Source organism: Arachis ipaensis, chromosome B10 (assembly GCF_000816755.2).
Source record: "Arachis ipaensis cultivar K30076 chromosome B10, Araip1.1, whole genome shotgun sequence".
In the NCBI taxonomy this organism is placed as follows: domain Eukaryota; kingdom Viridiplantae; phylum Streptophyta; class Magnoliopsida; order Fabales; family Fabaceae; genus Arachis; species Arachis ipaensis.
Window position 1 is genome coordinate 9,009,314 of NC_029794.2, and position 11,447 is coordinate 9,020,760.

Consider the following 11,447-nt stretch of genomic DNA (forward strand, 5'->3'; position numbering starts at 1 on the left):
CTACTCGTCTTGAAATCATTCTGTCGTAGCATTGCTGATGTTTAATTTTGATTCTGAACCATTGCTTTGGCGTCTCCAAGTCATCTTAGTAGGGAAACCTAAGGATCAAATGTAGGTATGGTTAGGCACAACAATAAAAAAATCAAACATTCAAATAAATCTCATTCTAACAACACTCAAGTGTATACTTGAATCCAATTTAAGCATCTACATTCTACACATATGAACCCATGGTTTACAAACACCCCCTCAAAAAAGTAGTATATATAGCTCATCGTCATTAGAATCCTTCTGTATGTCAATGACGTTAAATAATTTCCTACCACGATGATATCGAAACCATGCTTTAAATATATTTCAATTATACTTTAAGAGTTAATATTGTTAAAAAAAAATTACTAATCTATTAATCTATTAATATATAATAGGAGAGTAGTAGAGTGGTCTGTGAGCGACAAATAGAGCATTCTATACTCGACACGTGAAACTGTGTGTGATTGACATATATTTGGTCTTAAAGTTGGATACCTGACAGTTCTCAAATAAAGAAGCAATTGGGCGGGATTTTGATTCAAATTGAAATTGAAAATGATTTTATTCCAAGACTTGCAGCTGCATTTTTATTGTTAACAAGAAGAGAAGATAAGAGCGAGCGCACTGCAAGTTTTGAAAGGGGGAGTAGTTGGCACCAGCAAGGGAAAGACTTCCTCTTTCGACGTCGCAGAGAAGAGAAGAAGAAAACAACAGTGAAGAAACAAAGAACGACGAAAGAAGGAGAAGAGGGTGGCGATGACAGGGAGGGTCATAGAGAAGGATGCTAGATCGACAGAGAAAAGAAGAGAAATGAGGTGATGGCGGTGATGGATGCCACCGCCGCTATTGGATCCGTAGAACCGTGTCCATTTACCTATCAAGCGGCATTCTGCAGAGTGATCCATTTGAGGTTAGTTGTGTAACGTTTAAATGCATATTTTAAAAATAAGATTATTACTTGATTTCTTCTATCTCTCTCTTTCTCTCTTTTTCTCTGTGATTGAGGCAGATGTGGAGTATACACAAATCAATTTATGGCTCAAAATACCTAAACATATCACCAGTGAAAAAGTAGGAGGAATTCGCTGGTGATGGAAGCAGTAACTGACAGAGAAGATAGAGAATGTGTATTTTCGACCTGCAGAAAGTCCTAGCCCTAACCTTGCACACTTTGCCCTTCTTCAGAGATGGTGTTTTTGGACGGAATAAATTGAAAAAGCTAAATCAGCTCTGGCTAAGGATGAGACTGAGCTTTCAAAATTGATAAAAGAAGAAAATATACTTAAAGATATTGTGCAACAGCTAAGTGGTATTCTTTTTCTTTCATGCTGCTCATGACTGACTCTGAACTTGAATGTAATGAAAAACGACTGTCAGATGCACCAGACAGGACACCGGCTGCCAATATTGAAGGTGGCTGAAGCATTGCATTTTTAGGTACTTCTTTTCTTTGTTATTTATTGTTCTTTCTGCTTTTAAATGATTCCACTATACATTAAGCTTCTCAATAACTAAGCAGAATATTATTTTGACTGTCTAAGTCTCTAAGACATTAACTGTAGACGAACTGCTTTATTTAAAGGAGGAGTTTACACTTTTGAAGCCAAACAAAAATCGAACCATTAGCCTAGAAAACATCAAAGCGGTTACTTTTGTTTCAAATTCTTTTTATATACTTGGTTAAGATGATGGTGTTTGCCATCTCACAAATTTGACATGGTCAGACCTCGATGAAAAACGCAACAAATACTATGGAGTCACGCATTCTTGACTTTTTTGGATCAGTAAGTTCTATGATTTAACTATACCAATGCTTCCATACATTATATAAATAGCATTTGCACCAATAGTGCTCACTGATTAAAATGAATTTGGGTTGCAGCTTAATGCATTGCAATATAGAAGGATGGATTTTGATGAGTTTCGTGCAGCTACACTTAGTGTTCATCAACTTGAAGCACTTGATAGGTGGGAGAAACATGCACAGTGTTCCTATAAGCATTTTGAAAAGAACGGAAACAACTCTATAATCATTGAGGAACTAGCTTTGGTATACTTAATTTGACTATGGTCATAGCTTATGCATACATAACTTTATACAAATAATGTAAACATACTGATGATTTTACAAGTCATAATATTTATTGTATCCAAAATATTTTATGGGGCAGTGATTTTGTATTTTAAATCTGCTTTGTAAGTTTATACATGTTATGAATTGTGATCTATTCCTTTATGCATGTAAAATGATAGATTCTTCAATCAGTGGGCTTGGTAGTGGACATGTATATAATGATAATGATAAAGTATAAAGTAAGGAATTGAAATTAATTTTTGTTAATGTTTCTGTTTAGTTTATTTCATGTATTTCATAAACATAAATTGGTGAATTAATTTGAATTCTGAATTCTACAGGAATATGCATAAAGTATAATAGATCAAGTAGCAAAATCAAGAATATAGTAGTCAAATAAACATTTTACCTAGAACACTAATTACTTTGTGTTTTAATGTGTTTGAATTAAGAAACAACAGGTTGACAGCAATATTTTCTGATTGAAATTGTCCATGATTCCTTTAAAAGAAGAGGTTAGTTTAGTAATTTTATCTCTCTGATGGGTTCCAAACTTGGTAGTTTTGATGAAATTACTGATGTTCTTAATGCTTCGTTGCAAAGGCTTAGGATTTAGAATTTTCTGGATAGAAATGTAATTTAGAATTGCATATCAATTCTCATATCAATTATGTATAATTTATCAGACCAGACTGTTCTTTTATTTGTATTTACTTGATAAAGAAATACAAATCTTTGTTAAAAAAGTTTCAGTATATATCTTACTCTATCATAGTTGTACCAATAAGATGTGGGCTGGAAGGATGATTTTTTTTTCTTTTATCTGAAACAGTATGTTGAACTTTTTCATTATGATCCTTTGTTTCCTGGATTACAGCATTAGCTTGCTCCTTTTTCTTCTTTTTTTTAGATGCTCAGTTAGGAATTCCTTATATTAATATTTTGTTGAGCCTCTTAATTCTTATGAATGCAATTTTATTGAACTTTGGTTTTCACAATGATTAATTGTTGGCTTCACACTAACTTTAGTAGTGGCTTAGATGGTAAAAAGGTGTTATTTATTCTTGGATACGACAAATTTGATAACTTTCTTTTAAAATCTTGCGACATTGATGTTAACAAACTCACGACATTGATGTTAGGCAAATACTCTTTGAAAAATTGAAACTCTTTAACAATGAACACGATTTTTGGCAAAAATAAAGCTGATTTTTTATACATATTCTTAAACTGGGTGAAATTCTGAATGCTGATATGAAGACAAATGGCAAGCTAGTGCTAACAATGTTAAGGTAAACTTAGGTAAATTGAATTTTGATGAACAGGAGCAGGGATGACTCCACATTTCATGGTATTTATTTGCTCTAATTGGGTGGATTTCATCAACTTTTCCTACACTTATTCAATAAAATAGCATAGTTTCATGATTTCTTCCTAAATTGTGTATGAAAGTGAAAACATGCTCTTTTGTGCTTAATTCTAGTCAATTTTATTCACTTTAATCCCATTTGGTGCCTTGATGTATTTGCTAAGTAATTTCAGATTTCCAAGGCAAGTATGGGTTGAAGAAGTGAAGGAAAGAGCATGCAAAAGGGAAGAAGCCATGAAGAAATGGAGTTTGGACATTCTAGCATTCGTGCGTGTGCACAGGCGATGCGTGCACGTGCACAAGTGCGAGCTCGGCAACGCGTACGCGTGACTTACGCGTACGCGTGGAAGTGAAATTTGCCAGGCGATGCGTACGCGTGACACGAGGCACGAGGCACATGAGCTCATTAATGCAAATCGCTGGGGCGAATTCTGGGCCTCCAAAACCCAGTCCAACTCATTTCTGAAGCTATTTCAACCCCAATTCAAGTGGAAACATGGGGGCAATTAGGGTTAGCTTTTCTATGTTTTTCTCTTAGTTTCTAGAGAGAGAAGCTCCTCCCTCTCTCTAGAATTAGGTTAGGTTTAGTTTAATTTTCTTTAATTTCAGTCTTTAATTCTTGTTTTAATGTAGTTTCCTTTATGTTTTCATGCTTTTCTTGTCTTTCTCTTTTTTATTTCTCTTGTAATTTTCTTTCTTTTGCCATTTTTATGATATGAACACTCTATGTTAATTTTACTTTCAATTAATACAATTTATATTTTATGTTCATTTATGGCTTTCTTTAGTTGTTATTGTTATTTTCTTACTTTGGTAGCTTTAGAATTTATTTTATTGCATTTTAATATTATTTTATCTTCATGCACACCAAGTATTTGATAAAATGTTTGGCTTAGCTTTTTACATAGTTTTTCTCCACTCTTGGCTTGGAATTGATGACTTTAGTGACGCTTGAGTCATTGATGTCCGTTTTCGTTTGATACATTAGAGTAGTTAGTTGATTTGGTCTCCTTTGACTCTATGTGACCCATTAGTGTTGACATAGGACTTAGGGATTTAAATCAACTATACGTATTTGACTTATCTTCGATGTAAGGTTGACTAAGTAGGATTAACTCTTCATAATCATCATGTGTTTGTAGTCAATAATTAGGATAGGTAACCCTAACTCTCAATTACTTGTCAAGAGGTTTATTGTATTTTAAGTTTCCTTTCCTTGCATTTAATTGCTTTGACTTTTATTTCTTGCATGTTTAGTTTTCACACGCTTGGTTGAAAAATTGGTTGTTTGGGTGGAATTGAGTTGTGGATGTCCATTCCGCATTGTGTGAGGATTGTTAATTGGTTTGGTTTCCCTTGACTCTAGTGACCCACTAGTGTTGACTTAGGACTTAGGGATTGGAATCAATTATGCCTTTTTACTAATTCTCAAGTAGGATTGACTAATTGGGATTAATTCCACACAATTGCCATGTTTGTGGTCCATAATTAGGATAGGAATCATAAATTCTCCAATTCTCACCAAGAGTCCTTTTTAGCACTTAATTTCCATTTTCATTGCTTTAGTTGCTCTCTTTTAATTCCTTGCATGCTCATTTAGTTTCTTGCCATTTACATTCATTGCATCTCTTGCCATCCCATGCTCTCTCATAGCCAATAATTGTACACTTAATTGCAACTCTTAGGGAGAACGACCCGAGGTTGAATTACTCTCGATCTCGGTTATTATAATTTGAATTTAAAACATTTGATTTGGGAATTAATTGTTGGTTTAGACTATACTTTCAATGATGGAATTCTATTTTGTGAAAATCTAAATGAACAATAATTCTCTTATCAAATTTAGCGCCGTTGTCGAAGAGTTACAATGGTGTTGTTTTTGGCTATTGTAAATATGTTAATATGTAAATAGCTTGCTTTTTTGGTTGTCTTTGTTAATGGTTAGGATTGGGATCCCGGAGGACATTGGACATTCAAGCAATTGGAGGAAAAGTCATGCACAAGCCACTATAGCAAGGGCTCTCCCAAGTGTCTAACTTAAAGACAATAAATAAAAGTGTTTGGTAACATCTTTCTAACTCTCCCTCTCTTTTATATTGTGTTTGTTGAATCTTTGTTTGTTTTAATTAGCTTAGTTTGGTAGAATTTTTGTGTTGATCTTGCATTTTTAGGGTAGAATAAAGTTTTGGGGTTAGAAATGCTATTTTGGATGTCATGTTGGATGCCATGGAGCACTAAAATTTTTTGAGAAAAATAGAGCATGTGCGTGCGCACACACCTGTGCGTACGCACGCAACCCCAATTTTTGTGTTCTGTGCGCGCACAGATGTGCGTGCGCACACCAGCTTATGCACCTTCTGCTGGGAGCGTTAGCACACCTTGTGCGTCCTCACCCCCTCTTTTTGCGCCTTGTGCGTGCGCACGGACCTGTGTGCGTACGCACAGAAGGCGAAATAGCTGGCTATTTTGACGCTTCATATAAAAAAAAATTTTGCCTTTCTATGCATGAGCATAGGTCTGTGCCCACACATACCTCAAAACAAGGGCTCTGTTTGCAGTGTTTGCATGCTTAGTGCAAATGCACAACCCTTTTTTCATTTTTTCCATCCACGCGTACGCGTCTTTCACGCGTACGCGTCGCGTTGCATTTTCGCCCTTTCACGCGCACGCATCTATTACGCGTATGCGACGATCTTCTTTCTCGCCTGCACCACGCGCACGCGTCCCTGACGCGTACGCGTGACCCCTCGTGCATGCGCACAGCCTTCTATGCCTACGCACGCCCCTATTTTCACCCCATATATTTCTTTTCTTCTCTTCTCTCTACTTCTTCTCTTCTTTTCTCTTCTCCTCTTTCTTTTCCTTTCTTAAACGACCACTCCCCACTACACTTCACCACCCACGACACTCACCTTTAGTTAGTTAGTTAATTAGGTAGTTAGTAGTTAGTTATTTAGCTTAGTTAGTTTAATTTTCTATTTTGATACTAAGTGTTGGATAATTGAGTTGATTTATTGATTGTGTTGAGATATTGTTGCTGAATTATTATTGTTGTTACTATTTATTGTGGTTATAAATTGTTGATTGGTATTGAGTTCTTCATGATGAATGTTTGCACATACCAAGTACTTATAACATTGCCTTTGAGAATGCTTTTGGATTTCTAAATTGCATGTTTTGGCCACCATGTAGTTTGGTTTCACTATCTATAATTAGGCAATTTAATTGAAGTTGATGCATTTTTTGTTAGGTGATGCTTATTATGATTGACTTCTTTTATTTAACGCACCTATTTGATGCATTAACATTGAAATTTGTGAAATTGGATCACAAGCTTGCCTAATGACACTTTTTGAGCTTTTTAAGCTTTGTGGACTATGCTTGTCTTGTTTTCCACTTCATGTCAATTAGGTGTTGTTTCATTATCAAATTCACAATTCCTTGATTCTTGCTTGAATACTTTCATGCCTCTTTATTGCTTGTTTGTTTATCTTAACCTACAAGTTTTCTTTTAAAGTATCTCAAGCACACTAGGATGAGTGAAGTGCATGTATTTTGTCTAATTGTGACCTAGTTATCCATGCTAGTGTGTGTGTTCTAAATCATACACAACTTAGAATTTACACACTTATTTTCTTCATGTCACAAACTTATTCACTCACTCATTCTAGTGCTTATCACCTCATCCCAACAATCCATGCTTCCTTGTTTTTGCATTCACTCATCTTAATATCCTATCTTCTATCTTTCATGAGTGATCCACCATAAGAAGCAAGGAAAGCGGGAGGAAGAGCATGCAACAGCCGATTGATCTACCAGCTGAAGGTGGCAATCCGAAGTCACTACACCCCCCCGGTCGCTCACCTTTAGTTGCACCGCGGACGGTGCAAATCCTTAAGTGTGGGGAGGTCATCTCCGATCGACAATCTTGGGTGACATACTCTAATCCTAACACTTTCATCTTCTTTTTTGAATTCTTAGTTGTATTTTCTCTTCTTAGTTTGTATATATTTTAGAGCTTTAATTACATTCTCTCTTAGTTTATTGCATGTCTTTGCATAAATATAATAAGCTTAGTTAGTATAATAAAATTTTTCAAGAAAAACATTCTTGATAGGGCATTGATATCCTAATTGATTTTAGTTGGAACTTTTGATTGAAACTTGCTTGAAATATATTGTGGAACATGTTTTTGAGTTATAAACACACAACCTTGTGAGTTTTTTAGCCTAATTGTGTGGTTACACCATATAACCACTACTTTTATTCTTGTGTGTGTTATTCTCTTTTTATGATTACAATCTTTGATTTGTTTGATTCTTTATGTCTATTGTTTGATGCATATATGCATTTATATGATTGATGCCATCTTTTCATTAAGCTTACTTATCCCAAATAGCCTACCCTCTTATATCTTCCTTTGTTAACCAACTTTGAGCCTATTTCAATCCCCTCTTGTTCTTAAAGTTTGCACATTACTAGCCTTAAAGTGAAAAACAATAAATATTCTTTATTTGGATCTTTGATTAGCGTAAGCTAGTGAGAGTATATCATCTAAGTGTGGGGAAGTTTGGGAACTTTGGTTGAGGTAAAAGTGGATATTTGTACTCTTGATTGAAAATCTTGGGAATTGGGTACATGCTCATGCATCAAATACTTAAACCATATGCATTGTCACTTTTGTGTATATATTTTAGTTTGAAAAAAAAAAGAGAAAAAGAAAATAATAGAAAGGGGACAAAATACGCCAAAGTTTGAGAAATAAAAATGCATATGAGTTGTGATTAAAAGAAAATGCATGAGTGTGTAAGAAAATTGAGAAATGGGTAGTTAGGTTTGCTTTGAGTTGTATAGGTTGTTATGTAGGTTTGGTGAGAGCTTAGACTAATCAAAGATGCAAATATCAAGCTCACTTGACCATATATATAACCTTACATTTACCCTAGCCCATTACAACCATGAAAAGTCCTCATGATACTTGTATGCATACATTGAATAAATATTGATTGTTAGATGAAAGACAAATCTTAGAAAGCATGGTTAGAAGAGAAATGAGTGAATTGACCCTATACACTTGAGTGATTAGAGCGGATACATATCCGGTGAGGATTCAATTGCTCAATTACATGTTTTTACCAATGCTTAATTCCTTTCTTGCAAGTTTGAAAATCTTTTTCAATAACTCTAATCAATTATGGATTGGACTTGGTTAAGATTGATTTAGCCCTTATGTGCATATATGCTTTCTTGGAAATTGATTTATTTTGACTAAGTAGTTGCATTCATATAGGTAGATTGCATGTAGGTAGTTTACTTGCTTTGAATAAATGTAATACCCCTTGTTTCTTTCTTGAGTATAGCATGAGAACATGCTATTGTTTAAGTGTGGGGATGTGATGAATCCACATTTCATGGTATTTATTTGCTCTAATTGGGTGGATTTCATCAACTTTTCCTACACTTATTCAATGAAATAGCATAGTTTCATGATTTCTTCCTAAATTGTGTATGAAAGTGAAAACATGCTCTTTTGTGCTTAATTCTAGTCAATTTTATTCACTTTAATCCTATTTGGTGCTTTGATGTATTTGCTAAGTGATTTCAGGTTCCCAAGGCAAGTATGTGTTGAAGAAGTGAAGGAAAGAGCATGCAAAAGGGAAGAAGCCATGAAGAAATGGAGTTTGGACATTCCAGCATCCGTGCGTGCGCACAGGCGATGCGTGCACGCGCACAAGTGCGAGCTCGGCGATGCGTACGCGTGGAAGTGAAATTTGCCAGGCGACGCGTGACCCACGCGTATGCATGACACGAGGCACGTGAGCTCATTAATGCAAATCGCTGGGGGCGAATTCTGGGCCTCCAAAATCCAGTCTAACTCATTTCTGAAGCTATTTCAACCCCAATTCAAGTGGAAACAAGTGGGGGAAATTAGGGTTAGTTTTTCTATGTTTTTCTCTTAGTTTCTAGAGAGAGAAGCTCCCCCCTCTCTCTGAATTAGGTTAGGTTTAGTTTAATTTTCTTTAATTTCAGTCTTTAATTCTTATTTTAATGTAATTTCCTTTATGTTTTCATGCTTTTCTTGTCTTTCTCTTCTTTATTTCTCTTGTAATTTCCTTTCTTTTGCCATTTTTATGATATGAACACTCTATGTTAATTTTACTTTCAATTAATACAATTTATGTTTTATGTTTATTTATGGCTTTCTTTAGTTGTTATTGTTATTTTCTTACTTTGGTAGCTTTAGAATTTATTTTATCTTCATGCACACCAAGTATTTGATAAAATACTTGGCTTAATTTTTTACATAGTTTTTCTCCACTCTTGGCTTGGAATTGATGACTTTGGTGACCCTTGAGTCATTGATGTCCATTCTCGTTTGATACATTAGAGTAGTTAGTTGATTTGGTCTTTTTTGACTCTATGTGACCCATTAGTGTTGACATAGGACTTAGGGATTTAAATCAACTATGCCTATTTAACTTATTTTCGATGTAAGATTGACTAAGTATGATTAACTCTTCATAATCATCATGTGTTTGTGGTCAATGATTAGGATAGGTAATCCTAACTCTCAATTACTTGCCAAGATGTTTCTTGTATTTTAAGTTTTCTTTCCTTGCATTTAATTGATTTGACTTTTATTTCTTGCATATTTAGTTTTCACACTCTTGGTTGAGAAATTGGTTGTTTGGGTGGAATTGAGTTGTGGATGTCCATTTCGCATTGTGTGAGGATTGTTAATTGTTTTAGTTTTCTTTGACTCTAGGTGACCCACTAGTGTTGACTTAGGACTTAGGGATTGGAATCAATTATGCCTTTTGACTAATTCTCAAGTAGGATTGACTAATTGGGATTAATTCCACACAATTGTCATGTTTGTGGTCCATAACTAGGATAGGAATCCTAAATTCCCCAATTCTCACCAAGAGTCCTTTTTAGCACTTAATTTCCATTTTCATTGCTTTAGTTGCTCTCTTTTAATTCCTTGCATGCTCATTTAATTTTTTGCCATTTACATTCCTTGCATCTCTTGCCATCCCATGCTCTCTCATAACCAATAATTGTACACTTAATTGCAACTCCTAGTGAGAACGACCCGAGGTTGAATTACTCTCGATCTCGGTTATTATAATTTGAATTTAAAATATTTGATTTGGGAATTAATTGTTGGTTTAGACTATACTTTCAATGATGGAATTCTATTTTGTGAAAATCTAGATCAACAATAATTCTCTTATCAAGCAGCTTAAAAATACGATGGTTTGATGAGATGGTTTCATTGTAATTTTAGAAAATTTATGTGATCTATTTTTTTTGCAGTGATAGAAGATAACTCGAAGCTAAAATCATGTTTACAAAATTTACTAAATGTTGCTGTTGTCAGTGAATATGGTTGTGAATAAACTAAACAAGACCTTGCACCACCAAAGAAGAAGTCACTTTCTAAAGGTGAGAAGAGGTATATATCTTTGATTCTCTTTGTTTTATTTGAATTTTTTGTGATGATTGCATTCTAAATATTGTTTTGTTATGGAAAAATAAAGGAAGAAAAAAATTGTGCTTGGGAGTTTAATGAAAGCGGTGATGAGGGCTGGTGGCGATGATCAGGTTATTTTTTGTCATTTGTGGATATGCATTTTTTTTAATATATAATAAGAAAAATAAAAATGGTTGCTTTATATAGCCCATGATTAAATTGGTGAGTGTTAGTTTAGTGATTGTTGTGCATTTTGTTAAAAAAAAGTGATTGCTTCAATCCTGTAATTGTGGTAATTAATTACATGTTTTGGCCCTTTTTTTGTTTAATAATTGAATAGGATGAGGTACATGTTTTGGCCTTTTTTTTAATTGTCCATTGTTGTTGTATTGGCCTTTCTTCCTTAATTAGTTTTTTAAAATTTAAACATAATTTTCAATGTATTGATAATTTGTATTTTATTATTTTTTAACTATTTTTATTTAATGTTATGG

At 34.4% G+C, this 11,447-nt stretch overlaps 1 long non-coding RNA gene across 1 annotated transcript in view; it reads left to right on the forward strand.

The window, feature by feature from the left end:
* LOC110268224 overlaps window positions 741-11,447 on the forward strand; it is a 17,309-nt gene continuing 6,602 nt past the window's right edge. Inside the window, exons 1-4 of the long non-coding RNA XR_002356337.1 lie at window positions 741-943; window positions 1,219-1,470; window positions 1,596-1,678; window positions 1,758-2,083. This is a non-coding gene — a long non-coding RNA (uncharacterized LOC110268224). The remainder of the gene's footprint in view (window positions 944-1,218; window positions 1,471-1,595; window positions 1,679-1,757; window positions 2,084-11,447) is intronic.